The 16,054-nt window shown below is 44.6% G+C and overlaps 1 protein-coding gene across 10 annotated transcripts in view; it reads left to right on the top strand.

The window, feature by feature from the left end:
* The first annotated feature begins 11,432 nt into the window (after window positions 1-11,432).
* SPATA6 (spermatogenesis associated 6) overlaps window positions 11,433-16,054 on the top strand; it is a 41,367-nt gene continuing 36,745 nt past the window's right edge. For 2 of the 10 annotated variants that reach the window (XM_075616287.1, XM_075616288.1), the window contains exons 1-2: window positions 11,754-12,555; window positions 13,332-13,654. The gene's annotated coding sequence lies outside the window, so the exon portion shown is untranslated. Of the gene's footprint in view, window positions 11,729-11,753; window positions 12,556-13,331; window positions 13,655-16,054 lie in introns of those variants that run through there. The other 8 variants (XM_075616280.1, XM_075616282.1, XM_075616279.1 and 5 more) reach the window with 6 other exon arrangements.

Here is a 16,054-nt window from a genome sequence, read left to right as displayed (position 1 = left end):
AATGTGGTGGCGGTACGGTATATATTGGAATGTGGTGGCGTTACGGTATATATTGGAATGTGACGGCGTTACGGTATATATTGGAATGTGGTGGCGGTACGGTATATATTGGAATGTGGTGGCGGTACGGTATATATTGGAATGTGACGGCGTTACGGTATATATTGGAATGTGATGGCGGTACGGTATATATAGGAATGTGGCGGCGGTACGGTATATATTAGAATGTGACGGCGGTACGGTATATATTGGAATGTGACGACGGTACGGTATATATTGGAATGTTACGGCGGTACGGTATATATTAGAATGTGGTGGCGTTACGGTATATATTGGAATGTTACGGCGGTACGGTATATATTAGAATGTGACGGCGGTACGGTATATATTGGAATGTGACGTGGTACGGTATATATTAGAATGTGACGGCGGTACGGTATATATTGGAATGTTACGGCGGTACGGTATATATTGGAATGTAACGTGGTACGGTATATATTAGAATGTGACGGCGGTACGGTATATATTAGAATGTGGTGGCGTTACGGTATATATTGGAATGTGACGGCGGTACGGTATATATTGGAATGTAACGTGGTACGGTATATATTAGAATGTGACGGCGGTACGGTATATATTGGAATGTGGTGGCGGTACGGTATATATTGGAATGTAACGTGGTACGGTATATATTAGAATGTGACGGCGGTACGGTATATATTAGAATGTGGTGGCGTTACGGTATATATTGGAATGTTACGGCGGTACGGTATATATTAGAATGTGGTGGCGTTACGGTATATATTGGAATGTGACGGCGGTACGGTATATATTAGAATGTGACGGCGGTACGGTATATATTGGAATGTGGTGGCGGTACGGTATATATTGGAATGTGACGTGGTACGGTATATATTAGAATGTGACGGCGGTACGGTATATATTGGAATGTGGTGGCGGTACGGTATATATTGGATGTGACGGCGGTACGGTATATATTGGAATGTGATGGCTGTACGGTATATATTGGAATGTGACGGCGGTACGGTATATATTGGATGTGACGGCGGTACGGTATATATTAGAATGTGGTGGCGGTACGGTATATATAAGAATGTGACGGCGGTACGGTATATATTGGAATGTGATGGCGGTACGGTATATATTGGAATGTGGTGGCGGTACGGTATATATAAGAATGTGGTGGCGGTACGGTATATATAAGAATGTGGTGGCGGTACGGTATATATAAGAATGTGGTGGCGGTACGGTATATATAGGAATGTGGTGGCGTTACGGTATATATTGGATGTGACGGCGGTACGGTATATATTGGATGTGACGGCGGTACGGTATATATTGGATGTGACGGCGGTACGGTAGATATTGGATGTGACGGCGGTACGGTATATATTGGAATGTGATGACGGTACGGTATATATTGGAATGTTACGGCGTTACGGTATATATTGGAATGTGACGGCGGTACGGTATATATTGGAATGTGACGGCGGTACGGTATATATTGGAATGTGGTGGCGTTACGGTATATATAGGAATGTGGTGGCGTTACGGTAGATATTGGATGTGACGGCGGTACGGTATATATTGGAATGTGACGGCGGTACGGTATATATTGGAATGTGGTGGCGTTACGGTATATATAGGAATGTGGTGGCATTACGGTAGATATTGGATGTGACGGCGGTACGGTATATATTGGAATGTTACGGCGTTACGGTATATATTGGAATGTGGTGGCGGTACGGTATATATTAGAATGTGGTGGCGGTACGGTATATATTAGAATGTGGTGGCGGTACGGTATATATTAGAATGTTACGGCGTTACGGTAGATATTGGATGTGACGGCGGTACGGTATATATTGGAATGTTACGGCGTTACGGTATATATTGGAATGTGATGGCAGTACGGTATATATAAGAAGGTGACGTGGTACGGTATATATTGGAATGTGGTGGCGGTACGGTATATATTGGATGTGACGGCGGTACGGTATATATTGGATGTGACGGCGGTACGGTATATATTGGAATGTTACGGCGTTACGGTATATATTGGAATGTGGTGGCGGTACGGTATATATTAGAATGTGGTGGCGGTACGGTATATATTAGAATGTGGTGGCGGTACGGTATATATTAGAATGTTACGGCGTTACGGTAGATATTGGATGTGACGGCGTTACGGTATATATTGGAATGTGGTGGCGGTACGGTATATATTGGAATGTGATGGCAGTACGGTATATATAAGAAGGTGACGTGGTACGGTATATATTGGAATGTGGTGGCGGTACGGTATATATTGGATGTGACGGCGGTACGGTATATATAAGAATGTGACGGCGGTACGGTATATATTAGAATGTGACGTGGTACGGTATATATTGGAATCTGATTGCGGTACGGTAGATATTGGATGTGACGGCGGTACGGTTTATATTGGAATGTGATGGCAGTACGGTATATATTGGAATGTGGTGGTGGTACGGTATATATTAGGTGACGTGGTATGGTATATATTAGAATGTGACGGTGGTACGGTATATATTGGATGTGACGGCGTTACGGTATATATTGGAATCTGATTGCGGTACGGTAGATATTGGAATGTGGTGGCAGTACGGTATATATTGGAATGTGGTGGTGGTACGGTATATATTAGGTGACGTGGTATGGTATATATTAGAATGTGACGGCGGTACGGTATATATTGGAATGTGACGGCGGTACGGTAGATATTGGAATGTGGTGGCGGTATGTTATATATTGGAATGTGACGGCGGTACGGTATATATTGGAATGTGACGGCAGTATAGTATGTATTGGAATGTGACGTGGTACTGTATATATATTGGAATGTTACGGCGGTACAGTATATATTTGAATGTGACAGTGGTATGGTATATATTTGATTGTGGCATTGGTACGTTACATATTTGAGTCTGTAGATGGTCAGGGCTCAATATTTGAGTAAAACTCAAACAAATGGGGTAAAACTGGTACAATTTCTTTTTCTTCTTGTGCCGTTTCTTGCATTTGTTTTGCAGTTGAGTGACTTACGGTATAATTAGCCCTCAAAGAGACATATGTTACTTGTAGATCACTTATTGCACTGGGCCATGTGTTATTGTCCAATAAATAATTGCAGAATGTATTAATTTCACTGGTGGTTCCTATGCGGTCTGTGCCAGCACTAGTTTTTTTTTTTTTTTTTATCTTTTGTTGAATCACTAATAAAAGGAGAAGTCTAACCTGCAAAAAAGGGCTGAAGGCAACCTGTCACTTTCCATTAGAGTTTCTTTTTAAGACGGCTATATTTCTTCGGTGGGAGCTGGAAACGGACGTTAAAGGTTATTGCTGGACTGATATTAACGATACACCGGCAAGTTTTAGGTGCTAGTGTGATGGAGGGTTTCTCTATAACTCAGACTCTCTGTAGCGTGATCTGAGCACAAGGCTGGAGTTATTGAGGCTTTTGGAGACTAAAATTGTCAATCCACTACTTTTTTTTTTAATTTAAAAACCTTAACCTCTTTAGTCCCAGAGAGGGAAAATGTATACAAAATGACATTAACACCAGACATAAAAAATATTGGGAGAACGAAGAGACAAAAGAGCTTCAAAACCGAGTGATCCTTCAAACGAGCTACATTACATTTTATTTTCTCTATGTAGAATGAGGCTGCAAATTTTCAGAAATACTCATCGTTATTGCATAACTAATTTTTGGAAATGTTCATTTATAAGGAGGAGTGGATTGAGACTTGCCCTGTAAAACACACAATGCTGCTCTGACCCTTTTCACTGCCCGTGCTTCAAAGCCTTTGGTAGCCAAGGGATTAAAAAAAAATGATGGACAATTTTATTGTGAAGGGCAGAGAAGTGAAAACCACGAGTCCTACAGATGAAGAGCTGGGATTTTTTCATTTGACTTCCCTCGCATAAAATTTCAGTGGTGTTGAGATGATGGGAGGAAAAGAAGAAGTGATATCTGTTTTATCTGTGCCCAGAGACTCTACCTCTTTCTGAAGTATCATTAATAGCGGCATTCATTCAATGACTGTCCTTGTAATAAACCGGGACTTCTGTTCATTTCTGCTCCCATCACCCTATGCACAATATAGAAGTTTTGGAAGTAGCACTTCTATTTGCAAAAAAAAAAAAAGAGCACATTTAATTTAGGTAATATTAAATAAAAAGGTTTATTTAAAGCACATGGCCAATGTAATTATATATCTGTGTGTCACATGGGAGGAGCGGCTCGGTGAGTAAAGACACTGATTAATTGGCACTGAGTTTCAAACATGGGAACCTGGTTCGATTCCCGGTGTCAGCTCCTTGTGACCTTGGGCAAATCACTTTATCTCCCTGTGCCTCAGGCACCAAAAACATAGATTGTAAGCTCCACAAGGCAGGGACCTGTGCCTGTAAAATGTCTCTGTAAAGCGCTACACAAGAACATGCTATTATTATAATATATATATATATATAATAATTTAAGAAGATGTAAGAAAATGTAGCTGTAATATGGTAATATGGTGGGAGGCTATAGAAGATAAATGCTTAAAAAAGACAAAAGCAGCGACTTATCTCTGGAAAGAAGCAAATCATTGCACAAGACGATGGTTCAACAATAAAGGACTGTTGAACATGTCTATGTATATATAACAAAGAAAAGAAGTGCATGCTCCATAGTGCTTAGCAGAATAAAAATGATTTAATAAATTGGTTAAAAGGAGTGGTAAGAGATGCACTCACAAGGGAAGGTAAGTTAAAAGCATTGAGAAAATAATACTCGTGGCCACCACGGCGGAACAGTCGTCTCGGACATCTGGGACCACAACTCTGGGTGTACAGATGAAAAGTGGCAGGCAAAGCTGGATACCAGGATTGTAGTAGGTAACGTCCAGGAGCAGAATCAATCACCAGCCTGCCAATGCAAGCGAGTACTGCAAACAAACAGAATAGTGTTCCAGCCGGTAACAGCAGATGCCACTATTCAAAGCGTTAACCACTTTCTCTGCGCGTCTCCGCTTGCTCCGATATTCTGCAGGTGACATCACAAGTGGGTCACTTCTTCACTTTGTTTTATAGATTTCGTTCGGATGTGGTTTCATCGCACAAAGAAGCTGCCTTAGTCTCCGTTTATTTTTTGGAGCACACCCCACATTTCTCAACAAAAAGGGTTTTTTTTTTTTTTTAAGGCACTTGGGCCCTGTGGACTATATTGTATTCTATTGGATACTTTACAACACTTCTGTTTTTTTATGTATGATATCTGCATTCATTCGGTGTGATTGTTCCACTTTTCACTTTGGCGCCTTTTCTTTTTATTAGGGCAGCATGGGGGGTTTGACTGGAAACATCTAAATTCTGATGTAGAATGACCCTGCTCCCCTGAACCTACATTTAAATAGCCCTCCATCTTACCACTAGAACCCCCAGACTACCTTGTGCCCAAATGAGCCACCAATCAATATTTAGCCCAGGATAAGCCAGCCACAGCTGGACCAATCCCAAGCGAACAGCTGGACCAATCAGAAGCTAGCTCAAACTTTTGACCAGTGGCATGATTAGTGGGCAAGAGCACTCCACTAGCCAATACCTAACCATAGCAGGTCTCCTGTCCACTATTAGGTGGAAGGGATTTTATTCAGGGAGAAAGAAGTTTTTTTTCAGCAAATTATGAGGGAGTCACCCTGAAAATTTGGGGGAGTTGGCCCCTTTCTCTACATAGCGGACAGGTTCTGCTGTTGTGGGAATGGACAGAACATACTGTCAAACATGGCAGGCCTGCTGAAGATATCCCATTCTAGTTTCACTAAGCAATAGGACCTGTACATGGTTCGGAGTGCATAGATATTTACAGCATGCCATTACACAGACAAAATTATGCATTTTTTTGAGAGGGGTGAAAAGATGTCTTCCTCAAACATCACAAATTCTGCTTTAAGACCTGGGTATATTTATTTTTTAGTGACAGGATCTGAGACCTACCAATACTTCTGCATGTAAAGCGAGTTTTGTTGATATTTAAGTTATAAATCTTGGCAGCCTGACCTTAGCACAGCTACCAACGTCTAAAAGTTTTTATAAAGGACATTTTAAATGACAGGACTTAAAGATCAACTACAGTGTTGTTTCTGAAATGTCATGTGTTAACCAATTTCTGTTTCCTAGACCTTACTTTTTTACTCTGTCTTTCCTAACATTGGCTGTGTTTATGTGAATTACCCACACAACCTCATGGGCCTGATGTCCCTGTGCATGTTCTATTGCTTATTTTTGCAATGGTTTGTTGGATCTAAAATAGTCATATCTGGATTAAACTGCACTTTCAATACTGGGAATTCAATCGCTTTTTCTGTGGACGCAAACAGATTCAGAATTGTTAAATGTGCAGTGATATATTCTGACCTTTAATACTCTTTGGTATCTCAACTAGGAATACTAAACATAACAGAAATGTAAGAAAGGGTACTATGGATAGGGTGACCAGATTTTGAAAATGAAAAACCGGGACACATTTTTTTTTTTTACATAACAGTTTATTTATTGTAGTACACTTATACTTTACTACCATTAGTCCTTGTTACGTGTGTGTGTGTGTGTGTGTGTGTGTGTCGGATGACCTCACTAATCGAACAAAAAAAAAAACCAGATGTGAATGATTCTAAACCCATTAACCAGTGTCAGGACGCCCCCTCTTCACAATTTCTAAAGCAGCAATCCCCCCTGGGATCTTACCTGATCCGCAGTCCCTCAAGGTACTATACTTGAGAGGAGGTGTTCCCTACCTGTCTTCCGATGTCTCCCGCGTGAAACTTGAGTCAGATCTGGAAGAAAGCAGAATTGGTTACTTCGGTGTAGGTATACGGCAGTTAAGATAAGACATAGAGCGTGAGGGAGACGGGGAGGGTGAGGGAGACGGGGAGGGTGAGGGAGGTGGGGAGGGTGAGGGAGGCGGGGAGGGTGAGGGAGGCGGGGAGGGTGAGGCAGGCGGGGAGGGTGAGGGAGACAGGGAGAAACACCCACTGACACACACACTGACACACACACAGATACACACACTGACACACACAAACACACCCACTGATACACACACACACACACACACACACACACACACACACACACACACACACACACACACACACACACACACACACACACACAGATACACACACACACACACACACATACACACACACTGATACACACAGCCACTAATACACACACACACCAACTGATACACACACACACGCTGATACACACACACACACACACTGATACACACTGATACACACACACCTACACAGATACACACCTATACACACACACCTATACCCGCTGATACAAACACACACACAGATACACAAACAAACACACACAGATACACACACAAACACACACAGATACACACACACACACACACTGATACACACACACACACACTAATACACACACACACACACACCAACTGATACACACACACTGATACACACACACACACGCTGATACACACTGACACACTGACACACACACACACACACACACACACACACACACACACACACACACACACACACACACATACCTATACTTACACCTACACACACACACACACACACACCTATACACGCTGATACAAACACACACATATGCTGATACAAACACACACAAACACACACAGATACACACACTGATACACACACACACCCCGTCTCCCCCTGCACCGCCCCCCAGCGACGGAAGTCAATGCTAGCCGAGCCCGTGGACGGAACGGGGGGAGAACCCGCCCGCCAGACCTGGCTCCGCTCTCTCCCACCTATCGGGGATAAGGCCGCGCGCCTGGACAGAAGCAGGGAGTTCCCCAACAGCAACCCCGCACTGTCCCCATGCGCACGCGAGGGAGGGAAAGTTCGCACGCCTCCAGCCATCCACGCTCCCACCAACCCTGCTCCCCCCGCGCCTACCTCTCTACCTCGGGCAGCAGCCACAGGGAACGGAGGCAGAGGGGAGAAAAGCGCCAAACAGCCAACGGCTGTCCCCTCTCCCACCTCCCTGTCCGCGCGGGCCGCGGGGATCGTGTGAGGAAGCGGAGAAAGCCCCGCCCCCGGCATCCTCCAGCCAATCACCTGCAGCCTGGCATATTAGAAGCCCAACCCCCTGAAATTCAAAAAAATACTCACCGGCTGGGCTGCCGCATCCTCGCCGTCGCCGCGCACTGAATCTACTGTACAAAACAAACGGGACCAGGGAGAAAATCCGGGACATTTCCGGTACACACAGAAAACCGGTACAGCTCTCGAAAAACCGGGACTGTACCGGCAAAAGGGGGACGGGTGGTCACCCTAACTATGGAACATGCTATTTTTTTTACAGTCTTACATTCTTTTTTTTTTTTAAGAAAAATGTTTTACTTTTATTTAAGACTCTGAATATAAAAAAACTGCATGAACCCTTCATAAATTAGGTTGAACACGTTTTGCCCTTGTTGAACAGTTCTACATGGGACCTTTAACCAATGCTATTTTTTGCTTAAAACTACTATGGAATGAAACCTCTCTAACAATGAATTGTGATGAATTAAGTTTATAGATTTAATAATAATGTGTGTATATATATAATAATGTATTCTTGTATGAATTAACCCCTACATCAATGGTCCATATTTCTCAAAACAAACAATTTTTTAAACACTAACAAGACTGTAAAAATGGTATTTGGGACCAAGGCTTAATTTTTAAAGCTTCCAATGAATACGCTCCAGATCAGAACCAACGCTAATACCATCCTAGCCCCTGTAACTAGTTTAAATTCTTGAGCATATGGTTTGACTCCCATTTAACATTTGGGTTGCACATTGATACCCTGACATCCAAAACCTATGCCAAACTAGGTGTACTTTACAGGAACAAATCCTCCCTAAGGCCTCGGGCATGGTCAGCGCTTATGCGCTGACCCGTGCTGAGGCGCGCTGCTTCTCGGCAGTGAGCCCCTGCAGCCGCAATGAGAGCGGCTTTAGCAGGGGCTCGCTTACGCTTTCGCAAGCGTGCGGAAGCGTAAGTCTTATGGAAGTTTTACATTTTCGCGCTCGCCGGAGCGCAGGACCGGTCACATGAGCGGTTCGCCCAATGAGGGCGAACCAGCTCCGTGACGTCACTGGCCCGCCCCCGGACGGCACACTAACCAAGGCCAGGGAAAGCACCCGCTTTCCCTCAGCCTCAGCGCGCCTCCGCACGGGCTGAGGCACCATGGACTCGGCCTTAGTCTGCTGGTCAGAAAGCGTATCGAACATCAGATGCTAATGCCAATTGTTGACTATGGGGACATAGTATATGGCACAGCACCCTAAACTCGCCTTAGCAAACTTGACACCCTCTACCATGCAATATGCCATTTTGTTCTCAAATGCAACTAAAACACACAGCACTGCGATATTCTCAAAGAACTAGATTTGTCATCACTTGAGTCTAGGTGCAAAGTTCATCTTTCCTGTCTTGCCTTCAAATACTTTCTGGGCAAGTTACCCGACTATCTAAACAAGCTCCTCACCCCTACCACATGCAGCACTTATCATCTGAGATCTGACTCCAAAAGACTGTTCATGGTCACAAGGCTCAACAAAGTATCCGGCCGCTCCTCCTTCTCTTACCATGCACCTCACAACTGGAACAATCTACCGGAGACTCTCACAGCCGCCAACAGTCTAAATTCTTTCAAAACTAAAGCTGTCTCACATTTTAATCTGGTCTGTAACTGTTACCTAGGCCTATAACATATATTATCTGTTACTGTGCATACAATGCCTTGTATATAATCTATAACCTTGCTCCCTTAATGTAACAATGTATTTGTCATCATAACTGTGCCCAGGTCATACTTGAAAACGAGAGGTTAGTCTCAATGTATTACTTCCTGGTACATTTTATAAATAAATATTTGAACAGGTTAACCCTTTCCTCACCAATCTCTTATGAAATACCCTCCACCTGTACCTATTTAGTAGGTACAGGTACTATGCCTAGGTTTTCTGTCCGGTAGTTTATTATAAACCAGGTGTCTCTATTGTACAGTACCTACAGTATTTCTGACAGTTGGATAAACCTTCAGATAATAGCAGCAGCTTTAAGAATAATGACCGATTTCTTTGGTTATCAGCAAGTTACATGGACCCACATCTTTAGTGTTTGCATATAAGTGTACCCAATGAGGAAAATATATATCCAGGCACTCCAAATTGTAGTGAAAAAATACTTGCAAACACGATGAAGGCAGTATGGGCCGAAACGTTAGCTGGATAACCAATGTGATTGAATAAACAGCAAGTATTTTTACATTGCTCCTTGGAGTGCTTGGATATATTTTCCTCACTGTGTGCACTTTTTCAGCAGGTCTGTGCATGTGGATCCGCAGGCGCCCAATCACGCTGTTATTGTGTATTAGGCTGAGTCCCCGCTGGCGCTGAGCTTGGCGCGGTTACATGCATATATATATATATATATATATTATATATATTATATATATATATATTATATATATATATATATATATATATATATGCATGTTCCCGCTCACGCGATGCGTGCGCGCAAATGCTCTCGATAGCCCGCAATGCGCCCCCCCTCTCCCCCCGCGCGCGCGCGCCCGCAAGTTGCAGGACACCCGGCTCTCATGCTCTAAGCATGAGCGCGCTCAGCGCCAGCGGGGACTCAGCCTTAGGCTGAGTTCAGACAGGCTGCGAGGCGACGTGTGCGCGCACGTTCGCCACTCTTTCGATTCGGCGGTGAAGTACAGCGTTGTCACCACTGCACTTGAAGACAACTGAAGTTGTGATTTCAAGCAGCAGCCGCGTCACGTGTGCTTCGCCAGCCAATCACAAAGTTTTTTTTTTTTAAGGCCCGACTCCAATCGCGTCATTCTGTCTGCTGGGATGAGCACACATCGCCCAGCAGACGCGCGGTAGCCTGTCTGAGCTCAGTCTTAGGCCGAGTTCAGGGTGGATGATACGGACGCTTGCCTCAGCGATCTGTGCCTTGGCTGCAGGAGTTGGGTCACGGCATTTGGGGTCACGGCGTTTGGGAGCTGGGGCGTGGCGAACGTGTCACGTAGCTGGTTCGCTGAACCAGCTCACGTGACGCGACTGTAGCCCGAAATATCATTTTGGATTGTAGCGGCAAAAAGTAGCAGCGTGAACGCTGTACTTTGCTGCCGGGGGAGTTTTCAGTTTGAAAACTCCCACCGAAAAACCCAAAATTGTGACGGCCGCGAGCGCGCGTCGCGTAGCATCCACCCGGAACTCGGCCTTACTGAAAATGGGGAGTGCACCACCTGCCAAATTTCCATATAAGTTAATATAAAAGGAAACCCCCAACTCTACAGTACGTACTATTAAATGACCATTGGGTATAGTAAACAAGGTTCTCAATTGTTTAAATTAAACCTTTATCCTGGACTGACCGAGAAATTGAAGTTAACTTATTTACAGTTGCCCAATGTTGTTGGCGGGTTTATAACGATGAGCATTAACCCCTTGGTTACTGAAGATTGTGATTCAGCCTTTTCGGTTCTGTTACTTTCATGAACTGAACAATGAATTAATTAACCATTTTTATTGCTGAAGACTATGACTTAACCCCCTTCTTTGCCGAGTGACAGATGTTGGATGAAAATATAATATGAATGAACCCTTTCATGGGTGAGTGATACATAACGAGTTACAAGCGCCCAATGTTACTGTATTTCTCTTGAGTGGCACCTCTCTGAATCACGTCAGTCCAGGATCCGGATCCTGGTTCTGCTCCCCGGGGCTGGACACCATCTGGCAGGATGTACAGGGTACGAGAAAGCTGGGAACGCAGTGAGGTGCAGGCCGCGGGGAGAGGCCGGAGCCGGGGACCGCAGTGAGGTGCAGGCCGCGGGGAGAGAGTCCGAGAGACTGGAGCCGGGGACCGCAGTGAGGTGCAGGCCGCGGGGAGAGAGGCCGGAGCCGGGGACCGCAGTGAGGTGCAGGCCGCGGGGAGAGGCGGGGGACCGCAGTCAGGTGCAGGCCGCGGGGAGAGGCCGGAGCCGGGGAGCGCAGTGAGGTGCAGGCCGAGGGGAGAGAGTCCGAGAGACTGGAGCCGGGGATCGCAGTGAGGTGCAGGCCGCGGGGTAATGCGGGGGACCGCAGTGAGGTGCAGGCCGCGGGGAGAGGCCGGAGCCGGGGAGCGCAGTGAGGTGCAGGCCGCGGGGGAGAAGCGGGGACCGCAGTGAGGTGCAGGCCGCGGGGAGAGGCGGGAGCCGGGGACCGCAGTGAGGTGCAGGCCGGGGACCGCAGTGAGGTGCAGGCCGCGGAGAGAGGCCGGGGACCGCAGTGAGGTGCAGGCCGCGGAGAGAGGCCTGGGACCGCAGTTGGGTGCAGGCCGCGGGAAGAGGCCGGGGACCGCAGTGAGGTGCAGGCCGCGGGAAGAGGCCGGAGTCGGGGACCGCAGTGAGGTACAGGCCTCGGGGAGAGGCTGGAGCCGGGAACAACTTCCACGGGAGGTAAAATCAGAGCCGGAATAATAATAAGAGGATCAGAAATATTTGTAGTGTGTGTACAGTATGTACAGTATATATATACAGTACAGTATGTGTGTGTGTATATATATATATATACATATATATATTGTGTATGTTATTTTTTTATTAATTTATTATAATAATATCCATCTTTATTCACTATATTATATACAGTAGGAGACAGTTACTGTAGAATTTGTCCCAAACTCCCTCTTGTTCTCCCCCAACTTCCCTGAAATTGCAGTGTATTTATAATCTATTTATAATCTGTCTTTGGTATCAGAGGAGGCGGTGAACATGAGGGTTATTATTAATAGAAATTATAACCCTTTTGCTGCCGGAGGGGTTTGCAAGGCACTGCGTTTCAGACTCACGTGGCAGTGAAGGGGTTAAGTGCACATAAGGGCTATTAATTACAATTGCGTGTTATTCAGGGTCATCTGACACAATTATTATTCTGTGTATTGTTATTAATAATAGGATACATTTAATATATTGTTTTAAAATTTTCAGTCACAGGAGCGTTTAACATTGCTTAATGTTAATACTAACGACTGTATTTTTTTTATTATGTATCATTAAACCCCTGCAACATGTTTATTATGAATGTAATTATGGCAATAATACTGTTTGCCTGCTGGCGTGGTACCAAGGTCTGTAAAATATTTCTTATTATTACTATATTAATATTATGCCCCTTGTGCCAGACACTGGGTTGATCATCACTGCTAATATTATTGTTTTTCTTGATTAATTAGCAGGGCAGGAAGCAGCCACCTCCACGGTAACAGACACAATGAAACAGAGTCTGTAGTAACCGGCACAGTGGCCAATCTGTTACCCTACAGATCTGACTCTGCTTCTGATCCCCCCTGACCTAAGGAGACTGCACTGCATCCCCTCTCCCAGGATTCTCCCCCTGCACTGCATCCCCTCTCCCAGGATTCTCCCCCTGCACTGCATCCCCTCTCCAAGTATTCCACCCCCCTCTCCCAGGAACGCCCCCCCCCCCCCCCTGCACTTCATCCCCTCTCTCAGGATCTTCCCTGCACTGCAGCTCCTCTCCTAGGATCTCCCTCCAGTAAGTGCATAATCTTTGTAATTGTGTTAGCAGCTTGAACCAAAAAGCCATGTCTATATATATATATATATATATATATATATATATATATATATATATATATATTTTTTTTTTTTTTTTAAACGTAGTATGTTGGTGTCCCTATGGGCAATCTGATTGGTCCGTCGGTCTGTCACTCAGCCTCCGGCCAATCAGATTGCTCCGTCAGCCCCCCTGCCCCCCTACGCCTCTCATTGGTCACATTCACTGCTGCTGACACAGCTACCCACGGCCATCGGTGGCACCGCCTCACACACTGACTGATGCGCACACAGACACACTGACTGACGCACACACACACACACACACACACAGACTGACGAGCGCACACAAACTGACGCGCGCACACACACACACATACTGACTGACGCACGCACACAAACACACACTGACTGGCTGACACACACTGCCTTACGCGCATACACACTGACTGACGCACACACACACACACACTACATGAAGCTGTAAAGGGGGGGGGGCGGAGCAGTAAAGGGGGGGCGGGGGACCAGAGCTGTAAAGGGGGGGGGACCGGATTGATGTCAACAGGGGACAAACAGAGAGGGGGGAGACAGGGGAAGAGAGAGAGGGGGGAGGAGGGGAAGAGAGAGGGGGGGAAGAGAGAGAGGGGGGGAGGAGGGGAAGAGAGAGGGGGGGAAGAGAGAGAGGGGGGGAGGAGGGGAAGAGAGAGAGGGGGGGGAGGGGGAGACAGGGGAAGAGAGAGGGGGGGGAGACAGGGGAAGAGAGGGAGGGGGGTAAGGGAGAGAGAGAGAGAGAGGAGCGGGGGAACATTACATCCCGGGCAACGCAGGGTCTCTCAGCTAGTACTGTATATAACGTAAAACTAACGTTGAACTTGGGCACTGCAGGAATGCTGTTACCAACATCACCTGCTTTCAGGCTATTTGATTAATGCAGAATGGATGTTATGCATTACAGGTACCTTAAATTATTATAAATGCTCTACAGTGATTCATACCAGTGGCAAAGTCAGAATGCTCTTCGAATCAGGTATAGAAGGGTTTTTTTTTTGTTTTTTTTGAGTAAAGGGCATGCTATGTATCTAAATTCAAGAACTGTGTATGCCTTTACAAGAGGTATTTATCAGAAAAAAGTTCTTTAACCAACATTTTGGAAGAGCACCAGAGATATTTGAAAATCACCCATTTTCTTTAAAACTAAAACAGAAATGCTGTCTTGAAAATAATAACTATAATGATTAGAATAATACTAAGAAGTAGTTGTACTTATGGTTTGTATATTTAGAAGAGTAGTGATTCTGTTTACCCCATCGCACCATCATACTTCAGTTGCTGCTTTAAAGTTGTTTGAGACTACAGTAGTAATTTTTTTGGAACTTGAGGATGTCACCTCTACTCCAATATTTACTCTGTGTTCTATGTACAAACGTTATACCCTGTAAAAAATACATTATTAATTACACCTTGAGATAATTTGTGTACAATGACTGTTATTGTATAGAAGAAAATGGATGTAGTAATGTATTTTTTTGGAGATTATAGCAGTTATTCATTAAATTGCACTTTAAAACGAAAAGTCCAATTAACTTTAGTGGGAGTTTCTGTGCATTAGAGCCCCCTCATCGGCACTATTGAATTTCAATGACTAACCCTTTATGCTCTTTACTTGGACCATTAGAAGGAATGAGCAGACACATATTTTACATCTTTGCAATAATATTTCTGCGTTTTTAATGTAAAAAAATAAATAAAAAACAGCAAAATTGGGGCAGGTTCCAACACAAACTGGGATGTTACTTGAAAATGATGGAGGAGATTTACCTGCTATAACACTGCATTCCAATCCACAATCCATTCTCCAAAGTTTGCAACATTATGAAATGTAAAACCAAGCATATTGCTTTGACTGGGCCGCCATTTTTGTTTTTGGCAACGAGTGGGCAGGAAGTGAATTCGCAGCATGAAGACTGAGACATTTGTTGAGGTGCTTTTATAAACTGTATCCTGATCTTAATACTGTACTTAACTTGATGATTGTTACACTTAAATCAGACACCACAGGACGTTTAGTGCTTTACTGTTGGAGGTGGTGGCAATGCATCATCCACGATGCTGACAGTGAAGGGGTTACAGTCTGTGTGATACATAGCCCCTATCCACTGCAATATTCTTTAGACTCAATAATGTAAGAAACAAGATGCTAACCAATGTAACATCAGTTCCAGGCATGATTTGTCCTAAGCAGAAAGTCCTTGAGCAGCTTTTGAAATACATCCCATAGCTCCAAGTACTCATAAATACAATTTCTACTGAATAAAGTGGCACTTCACCCAAGTACTGTTATATATATGTCATTATCTGTAAATGCAAGATTTATGACTAC

The sequence above is a fragment of the Ascaphus truei genome, chromosome 10, assembly GCF_040206685.1.
Source record: "Ascaphus truei isolate aAscTru1 chromosome 10, aAscTru1.hap1, whole genome shotgun sequence".
NCBI lineage: Eukaryota > Metazoa > Chordata > Amphibia > Anura > Ascaphidae > Ascaphus > Ascaphus truei.
The sequence above is the reverse complement of the archived record's forward strand: the minus strand, read 5'-3'. Positions and strand labels throughout refer to the sequence as shown.